Raw genomic sequence first — 14,393 nt, forward strand, 5'->3', positions numbered from 1 at the left:
GACTGGGTAGTAGCCCAATTCCTCATCTGGGTAGACCAGGTAGCCTTTGGCTCTGGGTAGATTCAGCTTTTGATCCCCTTCAGATAGACCATCTCCTACCAAGTAGACCACAAAGCCATTAGATCTACCCACTAGAAAATAGAAGACCATCATGTCTACCAGCTGGAGTGAGATTGCACCCGGTCTACCTGCTGGAGGGGTTGGGCTTGTCCAGTGTCTATTTTGGGGGACTGGTTGATAGCCAGGACCACCTGTTGGAGGTATAAAGGCATCTGAGTCTACCCTCTGGAGGACTTCCTAGAATACAAAGGGTGAGGCATGGTCCAGTCTATCACCCAGAAATTCAAGGCACCCCAGTCAAACCACTGGGAAGAATGGGGCTACCTGGTCTACCTGGGTTGTGTAGGTGGCTGGGATACATGCTGTGTGGCTGGGGCCCAAGCAGGGCCCAGGTCTACCTACTGGAGGTGCTGAAGTTGCTGTTGGGAAACTGCCAGGGAGATATAGTCCATCATGGCCCCAAGCCGGCTGCCGGACTTCCATCGATCTCCCGTAGCCAGGCAGATCCAGCAGTTAGCGACACGAAGCCTCAGAAATAGATTGCCACATTCCAGGCTTGTGCACACTGTTCTTTATCAGCAGAACCACAGCCAGAAAGCTTGCACCGTAGAAGAGAGCATAATTTACAGACTTTATTTAGCGTTGAACAGAACAAAGGAAAACATGACCGTTCTGTGTCAGTGTCTCCGACCGACTGAAATCGAAAGGAAACAGCAAGCATAAACATCCTGTAACAGGAAATACGCAGACTCTGTGACTCACAAGCCTGCTCTCTCTTAAGGTGGAACGGAAATATCCTAACATCCTCCCCCTTTCCGTGTAACCTGCAGTACCTGTGGTTCACTCAATTGCAACCTTTGTACATAAACCTTAAGTTGTTCTTTGTTAACAACCTTAGACAACAGATCAGCAGGAATTTCATTTCCTGCCATGTAGGACACCCGAATCAGTCCTTTCTGAATACACTCTCTTGCACGATGTAGCTTAATCTGCAAGTACTTGGTTCTTTGCTTGCAACTCTCAGAGTTCAGCAAAGCCAAACATGATCTATTGTCTTGATACACTTGTATAGGACATTTCACAGAAACCCCGATGTCCTTAAACAGTTGCATCAACCATTCACAATCCATGAGTGAAAATGATAGAGCATTGAGTTCTGCTTCACAGGAACTTAGGCTCACTGTTGTTTGCTTCCTGCACAACCAGTCAAACAGGCAGTGGTTGTACATGTAGCATACTCCAGAAGTGCTTGTACCATCTGTGGTGTCACTTCCAAAACTTGCATCTGCAAAGATTTCAAGACCTCCAGTCTTCTGACTGGTGAACCTCAGCCTGTAGTGCATAGTCCCTTTCAAATAGCGGGCTATGCGCTTCAGAGCTTTCCAATCCTGAACCGTAGGATTGTTGGCATGTCTGCTAAGCAGATTACAGCTTACAGCTATGTCAGGTCTTGAACATCTGGCAATGAAATTCAGCTTGCCTAGAACGCATCTGTATAGCGTTGTGTCAGAAAACGCTTCAGCAGTACTGTCTACCTGGTAACCTGTCACCATCGGTGTGTCTGCTGGGTTTGCATCAACCAAATTCAACCTGGTTAATACATCAGCAATTTTCTGTGTTTGGTGTACCAGAAAATTACCTGCTTGGTCCTTCTCCACCTGCAGAGAAAGATAGTTGGATACCTCACCAAGATCCTTCATGTCAAAGTGCTCCTTCAGCTGAGCTAGGGTGCTTTGATAGAAAGCCTGATTCTTCCAAAACATCAGAAGATCATCAACAAAACATAAACAATACAGTTTGTTTTGCCCCTCCTCCTTGACAAACACACATGGATCAGCTTTGCCCTGGTGAAAACCTAGAGAAAGCAACGTTTCAGTGAGTTTTGTATTCCAACACCTAGCACTCTGCTTGAGACCATACAAGGATTTCCGCAATTTACAGACCATTCCCTTCTGTATCTCCATCCCATCAGGTGGAAGCATGAACAGCTCTTCGTTCAAAATCCCGTACAAAAAAGCTGTATTAATGTCGTGGTGGGAAACATGCAGTTTCTCCTCCGCAGCGATCTTGAGCATCAGCCGAATGCTCTCATATTTGACTGTGGGCGAGTAGGTCTCGTGGTAATCCTGTCCTGGTACCTGTGAAAAACCTCTGGCAACCAATCTGGCTTTGTGTCTGACAACCTTGCCATTCTGGTCTGTCTTGGCCTTGAAGACCCATTTGCTGCCAACCAGTCTCATACCTGGGACTACCGGTACCAGCTCCCAAGTTTGGTTCCTGTTCAAGGAATCAACTTCAGCCTTCATGGCATTAAGCCAAGGCTCAGCATCTTTAGAGGTTAACTCCTGAACCTCTTTGAAGCTTGAAGGTTCCCACACCTTCTCTGAGCTACTAAGAACAGCAGTTGCAGTCTTAGCAAACTCATCAGCAAATCTCTTAGGAGGTCTGCCTTTGGTCGCCCTTTCAGACCTACGTACTAGACGCAAGTCTTCTGGACTCATCTCCTCTTTCTTAGGAGAAAAATGACCAATGGTGAACAGTGGTTCTTCCAGTTCATTGTCAGACGCATCAGATGGTCTGACTGAGGCCTTTGCACTCTTGTAGTCTGCTGTGTCATCACTCTCACTGACATCAGCAGCAGCGCCGCCCACTGAACTGGAATCCGAACTCTGATCATCATCATCATCATCATCCTCATCCTCAATCTCCTCAGCTTTCTCAGCATGATCTGCTTTCTTCACATCACCTTCATCCTCCTCTGGGTAACTCTGGAAAATTCCCACATTTTCCCCCCACTTAGGATTGTACTCAACACTCCTTGTGAACTTAATGGATTTGGAGTTAGTCATCCATACCCTGTATGCACCTTTTTCGTACCCCATGAACAAACCATGTGCCCCACGCTTCCCAAGCTTGTTGGTTTGTGGGGTGCGTACCCACATGTCAGAACCAAAAATTCTCATGTGTTTGGTGTTGGGTTTCTTGCCAAACATCTTCTCATAGGGGGTACAACCAATGGGTGATGACAATCTGCGATTAACGGAGTAAACCAGATTCCCCAAAGCCTCCCCCCAAAACTTATCAGGGAGATTGGCATCATGCAACAAGGTTTTCATTCCTTGCAGCAATGTCTGATTTGCTCTCTCCGCAAGCCCATTCATCCATGGCGATCTGGGGGTTGACATGTCATGCTGGATTCCCTTCTCAGTCAGGAAAGCTTCAAACTGCTGAGAAGTGAATTCCCCGCCCCGATCGGTAAAAAGACAGGAAATACGTTTACCGTGAGCATTCTCCAACCAAGCACAGAATGCCTTAAACTTCGGAAACGCTTGCGATTTCTGTTCGAGCAAAAACACATGAATGTACCTAGAAAAAGAATCAATTAGAACCATGAAGAACCTTGCTCCTCCTAAAGAGGGCGTAAGTGGCCCAACCAGGTCTGTGTGCACTAGCTGGTAGGGCTTGGAAGCCTGCCTGCTAGACTCTTTGCCTTTTGGAGCAACCTTCACCTTGTTCTCTGCACAAGATACACATTTCATGTGAAATTTACAGGGTTTGATGTTCAAACCCTCAACCACCTCTGGCATCTTGGCCAGTGCCTTCCAAGAGAGGTGACCAAACCTTCGATGCGCTTCATGAATGCAACCTGCATGAAGAACTTTGTTAGTTTGTGCAACACAACAAGAATCAGCATTAGATACAACAGCAGTGTCATCATAAGTTATATGGAACAAACCATCCATAAACTTTGCATGCAAATAGTCCTCTTTGCCTTTACTGATGACACAGATGCTCCTCTTGAAGGAAATCTGAAAACCACGTCCAGTAAGCTGCGGGACGCTCAACAAATTGCTTGCAGCTCCAGGAACATACAGAACATTACTGATGGTTGTATGCAAACTTGCAAGTTTCACAGTCCCTTCTCCTGCAATTTGCAACGTCCTTCCATCAGCCAGGTGGATCTCACCTTCCTGAGGCTTGAAGGAGATAAAGAGGTGCCGATCCTTTGAGATGTGGCGGGTACAGCCCGAATCAACAACAAAGCTGCCTTTGGCTGTTGGAGCAGCCTTCACAGCAAGCAAACCCTTGTTTTCCACTTGCTTGGGCTTTTGCAGCTTGCCCCCCTGCTGCTCCTGGCCAGCAGACGTGCCTTTAGCCTTTGGTGAAGCTGTGCCAGCTAACATAGCCTTGTCTTCCACTGGCGTGGGCTTTTGCAGCTTGCCCCCCTGCTTCTGGTCAGCAGACGTGCCTTTAGCCTTTGGTGAAGCAGTGCCAGCTAACAAAGCCTTGTTTTCCACTGGCGTGGGCTCTTCACCCCCCTTCTGCTTCGGGCCATCTGCAGACGCCTGTTTACCTTTGCCTTTCCGGCCTCTGCAAAGGCGATGACCTTGGTTCTCACGAGAAACAGAGCTCTCAGCTGCTGACTCCTTGGCTCCCCCTGGAGGCTGGAATGCTGCCTGGGATGACATCACAGTCTGCTCCCCCTGCAGCTTGCAACCGGTGCCCTCAGCATCCCTGCATACACTCGCATTCTGGGAAACAGCTTGGACCTCCGATGCAGTCAAACTCTGGGCTGGGACAACTGAGTTGTGAGCTTTCATCAAAGCATACCACATTCCACGTGCAGTGGTGTTGCCAGCCAGCGTCTTAATTTCCTCAAGAGATACGGATAAGACTATTACGTCAATCGCCTTCGAATCATCGGCTTTCCATCTCTCTGTCAGAGGAACTGGGGGGGCCTCACTCACGGTATGCCACACCCTAAACTGACGCAGCAAACTCTCACACCATTTTGCCCAGGTTTCATAGTTGTGGCCATTTAACTTTGGGCACGGAGCTACTTCTGAGGATTGTAAAAGATCCATCTCAGGTCTTTATGTGAGCCCAAGTCTTTATGCCTTCAAAGACTTATTATCTCGGCAGCCCATTAATCACGAACTCCCTGGCTTGGCTCCCAGGCCAATTAAGCCTTGCCGGAGTTCAAAGGCTCCTTGTTGAGGTAAACAGAAAAGCCTCCGCTCTCGCTGCTTTCGCTTTTCACATACCTCTCAAACGCAGTCTGTTGCAGCTTTACTCTCCTGTAGGTGCTGTGAATCTGGGCCCGAAACCTTGTTGTTGGGAAACTGCCAGGGAGATATAGTCCATCATGGCCCCAAGCCGGCTGCCGGACTTCCATCGATCTCCCGTAGCCAGGCAGATCCAGCAGTTAGCGACACGAAGCCTCAGAAATAGATTGCCACATTCCAGGCTTGTGCACACTGTTCTTTATCAGCAGAACCACAGCCAGAAAGCTTGCACCGTAGAAGAGAGCATAATTTACAGACTTTATTTAGCGTTGAACAGAACAAAGGAAAACATGACCGTTCTGTGTCAGTGTCTCCGACCGACTGAAATCGAAAGGAAACAGCAAGCATAAACATCCTGTAACAGGAAATACGCAGACTCTGTGACTCACAAGCCTGCTCTCTCTTAAGGTGGCTGGGATACATGCTGTGTGGCTGGGGCCCAAGCAGGGCCCAGGTCTACCTACTGGAGGTGCTGAAGTTGCCAGGTCATTGGCAGGATGATTCTTGGGCCATCATATCCTGTGTCTCCATGCAAGCAAGGGAGCATAAGCTGTCATGTCCCAGTCTATGTGCTGAAGGGCTGAAGGCTTTTGAGTCTACCTTTGAGTGAAGGATGCCGATTCAAATCTGTCACGATCTACCTAATGTGATGCTGAGCCAAACAGGGCCCCGTTCTACCATCTAGATGATTAAAAGTAAATTAGCTATCCTATCCCACACACCCCAACCAGAAGGCTGCCTGGTCTACCCAACAGGCAGTGCTAGATGGCCCAATGTCCCTTCTGGAAGTTGCAAGGCATTTCAGTGTACCTTCCAGAGACTGGCTATCAAAGCAGCCTTAGACCAGATGGATGTTCTGGTCTACCTGCTAGAAGGGAGCTGGAATACTATGGCCTGATTTGCCTGCCTAGAGCAGCTGCCCAATGACAAAATGATAGGTTCTAAGGCGTTCCGGTCTACCCACTGGAGAGAAGCACCAGGTCCAGCAGGTGAATTACCTGCATGAGAAACCATCTAAATGCACCCTAATCTACTTGTTGACAGTTCTAAGGTGTCCAAGTCTACCTTCCAGAAAACAGGTAGCCAAAGACCAAGCTATGGCTGAGGGCCTGGTGTCCCAGTATACCTGCCAGAGGGTAGAATTGCCTGGTCTTCCAGAGCCTGTGACAACAGTCCTGTAGACTGCTGCGCAACCAGCTAAATACAGCCTGGTCTACCCACTGGAGGTGAGCAGGAAAGTTACAGCTTGGTCTGGCACACAAATACTGGACAAACTGCTCAGTATAGCTTCTGATGGAGGTGCTAGGGCATCCAGGTCTACCTGAGGCAGGACAACAGAGCTGTATTACCTTGGTGTGGCCCCCCTATCTTTTTAACCTCTATATTAGTGATATGAGAACGCCCCTAGCTGAGGCCCAAACCTCCATTCATGCACCCAGGCTTGCAGACTATCGCTGCCCCTTATTATAGTACGCTGACGATGCAGTGATCCTCTCTTATTCTCGAATTGGTTTGAGGAGGGCCCTTAAGATTTTTGCATTATATTGTCAAACAAATTTACTTACTATTAACCATTCCAAATCTAAAGTCCTAATTTTTCCCAGGAGTCGTAAACTGTATAGATGGGAACTCGAGGGGAAGCCAATTGAACAAGTTTATAAATTTCAATATCTAGGAATTTACTTCCAGTATAATATGGGATGGAAAGCGCATATCACATATTTACAAAATAAGGTCAAAGCCCTTATCTATGCTCTATTACGCTTCTTCTTTACTGAGGGGGCTATGCATGTTCCATCCGCCTTAAAAGTTTATAGTGCAAAAGTGGTTGCAACTATGGCCTATGCGGTCCCTTTATGGGGCGCCTTTGTAAACCTCTTGCCTCTGGTGACATTGCAAAATCTTTTTCTAAGACGCCTTCTGAAACTACCCTCCTGTGTAAGCAACTCTGCCATTCACTTAGAACTTAACATCCCCTCCCTAGAGATTCTGATGTGGAGACATGCCTTTAATTATTGGCTGTCCCTCTGGCATAAATTGCCAAACTACTATCTTATTCAGTGCCTTTGGAGAGATGAATTCACCAGCCCATGGGCAACAAAAATCCATTCCAAACTGTTGTCTTATGGAATCTCTCCTTCCGATATCCTTAATTTAGATCTAATTACAGCTAAAAAGGTCATTAAACAAAGACTGGAGGAGGTAGATTTGCAACAAAATCTTACTACAGGTGGAGGTACATGTTCCCCGATAAATCTGGGCATTACATCTATGTCCCAGATTCCTCGATATCTGTCTACTTTATCGGCCGCGTCGCATAGATTCGCATTTGTTAGAGCCAGATTTAATGTGTTCCCCTCAAATGTGCTGAGCAATAGATTCTCTAACGGTAAAACCTCTGTTTTATGTGCATGTGACAACAAATCAATAGAATCCCTGTATCATATCTTGTTTATTTGCCCCTTATACATTGTTCCCCGATCAAGGATACTGAGTTCAATCATTCTGGAAATTGCTGCTAAACCACCTGAATTACATCTAGCTTATCTACTCCAGGACATTGACTCTTATAGAACACTACAGGTTGCTAGATTCCTGATTTCAGTTCTTTCATATAAAAGACTTCATGGAATGCTGCATGATTATTAAGAATCCAGTAAACTCTATGCACCATCTTTATCCTCAAGGCCATAACACGGTACATCTAGAGATTGTAAGTAATGTGAAGGAGATTATGCGTTGAAATATTTTAGTTGATATTTTAGTTGATATTTTAGATTGTAAAATCCTATTTTATCTATTGATTTGTTTTACCTTGTGGGCTTATAGCCGAATAAAGTATTATCTATCTATCTACCTTGGTGTGGGCTAGTGATGTCCAGGTCTACCCACTGGAGTAGAGCAGCACCAAGTCTACCAGGTGGAGGAGCAAGACGTGCTGCAAAGTGCACCTGCAAAACCAAGTAGCTAAATATATCAATCAACTTGCTAGCAGCTCTAAGGCATCCCAGTCTACCTTCCAGATGAAATAGCAAAGCAGGATCTCTCCTCTCTGGGGTGGGGGGAGAATCAGCTGTTCTTTAACAGGCCGCGGCTGCTGCCAGGTATAACCCTTCGGGGAGCCACGAACTTACGTCTGGGCAGCCTGCAAGAGGTGAGCTCAAAAATTGCAGCCTAGTCTTTTATCGTGAGGTGGTGCGGTGGCTGATCTTGACAGATGTAGAGTTTCTAAGGCAATCCAAAGTACTCCATGGTGTATGTACATTACCAGATACATAGATCTAGTTGTAAGGCATCCCAGTCCACTTTCCATATGACAAAGCAAGTAGTCGTATGGCCCCAGGTCTACCCACTGGAGTGGAGCTGAGCTGTCTACCAGGGGAAGGAGCAGTTTATTTTACAATGTCTGCATGCATGTACAGTGGTACCCCGCAAGACGAATGCCTCGCAAGACGGAAAACCCGCAAGACGAAAGGGTTTTCTGTTTTGGAGGCGCTTCGCAAGACGAATTTCCCTATGGGCTTGCATCGCAAGACGAAAGCCCATAGGGAAATGCTGGCGGTCGGGAGCAAAGACTTTCGCCCACAGCCGGCCTTCAGAAGAGGACCTCTTCTGAAGGCCGGCGGGGGGCAAAAGTCTTTGCTCCCCCCCCCCGCCTGCCTTTCCCCCGCCTGCCCCGGGCGATCTTAAAATGCTGGCGGGCGGGAGCGAAGCGTTCGCTGCCGACCCGCAGCATTTTAAAATCTCCAAGGGACAGCAGAGAAGTCTCTGTCCCGAGGAGATTTTAAAATGCTGGGGGTCGGGAGGGAAGCGCTGCCGACCCCAGCATTTTAAAATCTCCCCGTGTCCCGGGGAGATTTAAAAATGCTGGGGGTCGGCAGCGCTTCGCTCCCGACCCCCAGCATTTTAAAACCTTCCCGGGACACGGGGAGATTTTAAAATGCTGGGGGTCGGCAGCGCTTCCCTCCCGACCCCCAGCATTTTAAAACCTTCCCGGGACACGGGGAGATTTTAAAATGCTGGGGGTCGGCAGCGCTTCCCTCCCGACCCCCAGCATTTTAAAACCTTCCCGGGACACGGGGAGATTTTAAAATGCTGGGGGTCGGCAGCGCTTCCCTCCCGACCCCCAGCATTTTAAAATCTCCTCGGGACAGAGACTTCTCTGCTGTCCCTTGGAGATTTAAAAATGCTGGGGGTCGGCAGCGCTTCGCTCCCGACCCCCAGCATTTTAAAACCTTCCTGGGACACGGGGAGATTTTAAAATGCTGGGGGTCGGCAGCGCTTCCCTCCCGACCCCCAGCATTTTAAAATCTCCTCGGGACAGAGACTTCTCTGCTGTCCCTTGGAGATTTAAAAATGCTGGGGGTCGGCAGCGCTTCGCTCCCGACCCCCAGCATTTTAAAACCTTCCCGGGACACGGGGAGATTTTAAAATGCTGGGGGTCGGCAGCGCTTCGCTCCCGACCCCCAGCATTTTAAAACCTTCCCGGGACACGGGGAGATTTTAAAATGCTGGGGGTCGGCAGCGCTTCCCTCCCGACCCCCAGCATTTTAAAACCTTCCCGGGACACGGGGAGATTTTAAAATGCTGGGGGTCGGCAGCGCTTCCCTCCCGACCCCCAGCATTTTAAAATCTCCTCGGGACAGAGACTTCTCTGCTGTCCCTTGGAGATTTTAAAATGCTGGGGGTCGGCAGCGCTTCGCTCCCGACCCCCAGCATTTTAAAACCTTCCTGGGACACGGGGAGATTTTAAAATGCTGGGGGTCGGCAGCGCTTCCCTCCCGACCCCCAGCATTTTAAAATCTCCTCGGGACAGAGACTTCTCTGCTGTCCCTTGGAGATTTAAAAATGCTGGGGGTCGGCAGCACTTCGCTCCCGACCCCCAGCATTTTAAAACCTTCCCGGGACACGGGGAGATTTTAAAATGCTGGGGGTCGGCAGCGCTTCGCTCCCGACCCCCAGCATTTTAAAACCTTCCCGGGACACGGGGAGATTTTAAAATGCTGGGGGTCGGCAGCGCTTCCCTCCCGACCCCCAGCATTTTAAAACCTTCCCGGGACACGGGGAGATTTTAAAATGCTGGGGGTCGGCAGCGCTTCCCTCCCGACCCCCAGCATTTTAAAATCTCCTCGGGACAGAGACTTCTCTGCTGTCCCTTGGAGATTTAAAAATGCTGGGGGTCGGCAGCGCTTCGCTCCCGACCCCCAGCATTTTAAAACCTTCCTGGGACACGGGGAGATTTTAAAATGCTGGGGGTCGGCAGCGCTTCCCTCCCGACCCCCAGCATTTTAAAATCTCCTCGGGACAGAGACTTCTCTGCTGTCCCTTGGAGATTTAAAAATGCTGGGGGTCGGCAGCGCTTCGCTCCCGACCCCCAGCATTTTAAAACCTTCCTGGGACACGGGGAGATTTTAAAATGCTGGGGGTCGGCAGCGCTTCCCTCCCGACCCCCAGCATTTTAAAATCTCCTCGGGACAGAGACTTCTCTGCTGTCCCTTGGAGATTTAAAAATGCTGGGGGTCGGCAGCACTTCGCTCCCGACCCCCAGCATTTTAAAACCTTCCCGGGACACGGGGAGATTTTAAAATGCTGGGGGTCGGCAGCGCTTCGCTCCCGACCCCCAGCATTTTAAAACCTTCCCGGGACACGGGGAGATTTTAAAATGCTGGGGGTCGGCAGCGCTTCCCTCCCGACCCCCAGCATTTTAAAACCTTCCCGGGACACGGGGAGATTTTAAAATGCTGGGGGTCGGCAGCGCTTCCCTCCCGACCCCCAGCATTTTAAAACCTTCCCGGGACACGGGGAGATTTTAAAATGCTGGGGGTCGGCAGCGCTTCCCTCCCGACCCCCAGCATTTTAAAATCTCCTCGGGACAGAGACTTCTCTGCTGTCCCTTGGAGATTTAAAAATGCTGGGGGTCGGCAGCGCTTCGCTCCCGACCCCCAGCATTTTAAAACCTTCCTGGGACACGGGGAGATTTTAAAATGCTGGGGGTCGGCAGCGCTTCCCTCCCGACCCCCAGCATTTTAAAATCTCCTCGGGACAGAGACTTCTCTGCTGTCCCTTGGAGATTTAAAAATGCTGGGGGTCGGCAGCGCTTCGCTCCCGACCCCCAGCATTTTAAAACCTTCCCGGGACACGGGGAGATTTTAAAATGCTGGGGGTCGGCAGCGCTTCGCTCCCGACCCCCAGCATTTTAAAACCTTCCCGGGACACGGGGAGATTTTAAAATGCTGGGGGTCGGCAGCGCTTCCCTCCCGACCCCCAGCATTTTAAAACCTTCCCGGGACACGGGGAGATTTTAAAATGCTGGGGGTCGGCAGCGCTTCCCTCCCGACCCCCAGCATTTTAAAATCTCCTCGGGACAGAGACTTCTCTGCTGTCCCTTGGAGATTTTAAAATGCTGGGGGTCGGCAGCGCTTCGCTCCCGACCCCCAGCATTTTAAAACCTTCCTGGGACACGGGGAGATTTTAAAATGCTGGGGGTCGGCAGCGCTTCCCTCCCGACCCCCAGCATTTTAAAATCTCCTCGGGACAGAGACTTCTCTGCTGTCCCTTGGAGATTTAAAAATGCTGGGGGTCGGCAGCACTTTGCTCCCGACCCCCAGCATTTTAAAACCTTCCCGGGACACGGGGAGATTTTAAAATGCTGGGGGTCGGCAGCGCTTCGCTCCCGACCCCCAGCATTTTAAAACCTTCCCGGGACACGGGGAGATTTTAAAATGCTGGGGGTCGGCAGCGCTTCCCTCCCGACCCCCAGCATTTTAAAACCTTCCCGGGACACGGGGAGATTTTAAAATGCTGGGGGTCGGCAGCGCTTCCCTCCCGACCCCCAGCATTTTAAAATCTCCTCGGGACAGAGACTTCTCTGCTGTCCCTTGGAGATTTAAAAATGCTGGGGGTCGGCAGCGCTTCGCTCCCGACCCCCAGCATTTTAAAACCTTCCTGGGACACGGGGAGATTTTAAAATGCTGGGGGTCGGCAGCGCTTCCCTCCCGACCCCCAGCATTTTAAAATCTCCTCGGGACAGAGACTTCTCTGCTGTCCCTTGGAGATTTAAAAATGCTGGGGGTCGGCAGCGCTTCGCTCCCGACCCCCAGCATTTTAAAACCTTCCTGGGACACGGGGAGATTTTAAAATGCTGGGGGTCGGCAGCGCTTCCCTCCCGACCCCCAGCATTTTAAAATCTCCTCGGGACAGAGACTTCTCTGCTGTCCCTTGGAGATTTAAAAATGCTGGGGGTCGGCAGCACTTCGCTCCCGACCCCCAGCATTTTAAAACCTTCCCGGGACACGGGGAGATTTTAAAATGCTGGGGGTCGGCAGCGCTTCGCTCCCGACCCCCAGCATTTTAAAACCTTCCCGGGACACGGGGAGATTTTAAAATGCTGGGGGTCGGCAGCGCTTCGCTCCCGACCCCCAGCATTTTAAAACCTTCCCGGGACACGGGGAGATTTTAAAATGCTGGGGGTCGGCAGCGCTTCCCTCCCGACCCCCAGCATTTTAAAACCTTCCCGGGACACGGGGAGATTTTAAAATGCTGGGGGTCGGCAGCGCTTCCCTCCCGACCCCCAGCATTTTAAAATCTCCTCGGGACAGAGACTTCTCTGCTGTCCCTTGGAGATTTAAAAATGCTGGGGGTCGGCAGCGCTTCGCTCCCGACCCCCAGCATTTTAAAACCTTCCTGGGACACGGGGAGATTTTAAAATGCTGGGGGTCGGCAGCGCTTCCCTCCCGACCCCCAGCATTTTAAAATCTCCTCGGGACAGAGACTTCTCTGCTGTCCCTTGGAGATTTAAAAATGCTGGGGGTCGGCAGCGCTTCGCTCCCGACCCCCAGCATTTTAAAACCTTCCCGGGACACGGGGAGATTTTAAAATGCTGGGGGTCGGCAGCGCTTCGCTCCCGACCCCCAGCATTTTAAAACCTTCCCGGGACACGGGGAGATTTTAAAATGCTGGGGGTCGGCAGCGCTTCCCTCCCGACCCCCAGCATTTTAAAACCTTCCCGGGACACGGGGAGATTTTAAAATGCTGGGGGTCGGCAGCGCTTCCCTCCCGACCCCCAGCATTTTAAAATCTCCTCGGGACAGAGACTTCTCTGCTGTCCCTTGGAGATTTTAAAATGCTGGGGGTCGGCAGCGCTTCGCTCCCGACCCCCAGCATTTTAAAACCTTCCTGGGACACGGGGAGATTTTAAAATGCTGGGGGTCGGCAGCGCTTCCCTCCCGACCCCCAGCATTTTAAAATCTCCTCGGGACAGAGACTTCTCTGCTGTCCCTTGGAGATTTAAAAATGCTGGGGGTCGGCAGCACTTCGCTCCCGACCCCCAGCATTTTAAAACCTTCCCGGGACACGGGGAGATTTTAAAATGCTGGGGGTCGGCAGCGCTTCGCTCCCGACCCCCAGCATTTTAAAACCTTCCCGGGACACGGGGAGATTTTAAAATGCTGGGGGTCGGCAGCGCTTCCCTCCCGACCCCCAGCATTTTAAAACCTTCCCGGGACACGGGGAGATTTTAAAATGCTGGGGGTCGGCAGTGCTTCCCTCCCGACCCCCAGCATTTTAAAATCTCCTCGGGACAGAGACTTCTCTGCTGTCCCTTGGAGATTTAAAAATGCTGGGGGTCGGCAGCGCTTCGCTCCCGACCCCCAGCATTTTAAAACCTTCCTGGGACACGGGGAGATTTTAAAATGCTGGGGGTCGGCAGCGCTTCCCTCCCGACCCCCAGCATTTTAAAATCTCCTCGGGACAGAGACTTCTCTGCTGTCCCTTGGAGATTTAAAAATGCTGGGGGTCGGCAGCACTTCGCTCCCGACCCCCAGCATTTTAAAACCTTCCCGGGACACGGGGAGATTTTAAAATGCTGGGGTCGGCAGCGCTTCGCTCCCGACCCCCAGCATTTTAAAACGCTGTTCCGAAGGGGGGGGGCGGGATCACCTGCCCCAGCCGCCCCACTTCGGAACGCTGTTCCAAAGCGGGGAGGGGGGGCGGGAAGACCTGCCCCAGCCGCCCCACTTCGGAACGCTGTTCCAAAGCGGGGAGGGGGGGCGGGATCACCTGCCCCAGCCGCCCCACTTCGGAAAGCTGTTCCGAAGCGGGGAGGGGGGGCGGGGACACCTGCCCCAGCCGCCCCACTTCGGAACGCTGTTCCGAAGCGGGGATGGGGGGCGGGAAGACCTGCCCCAGCCGCCCCACTTCGGAACGCTGTTCCGAAGCGGGGAGGGGGGGCGGGATCACCTGCCCCAGCCGCCCCACTTCGGAACGCTG

Source organism: Podarcis muralis, chromosome 15 (assembly GCF_964188315.1).
Source record: "Podarcis muralis chromosome 15, rPodMur119.hap1.1, whole genome shotgun sequence".
Taxonomy (NCBI): domain Eukaryota; kingdom Metazoa; phylum Chordata; class Lepidosauria; order Squamata; family Lacertidae; genus Podarcis; species Podarcis muralis.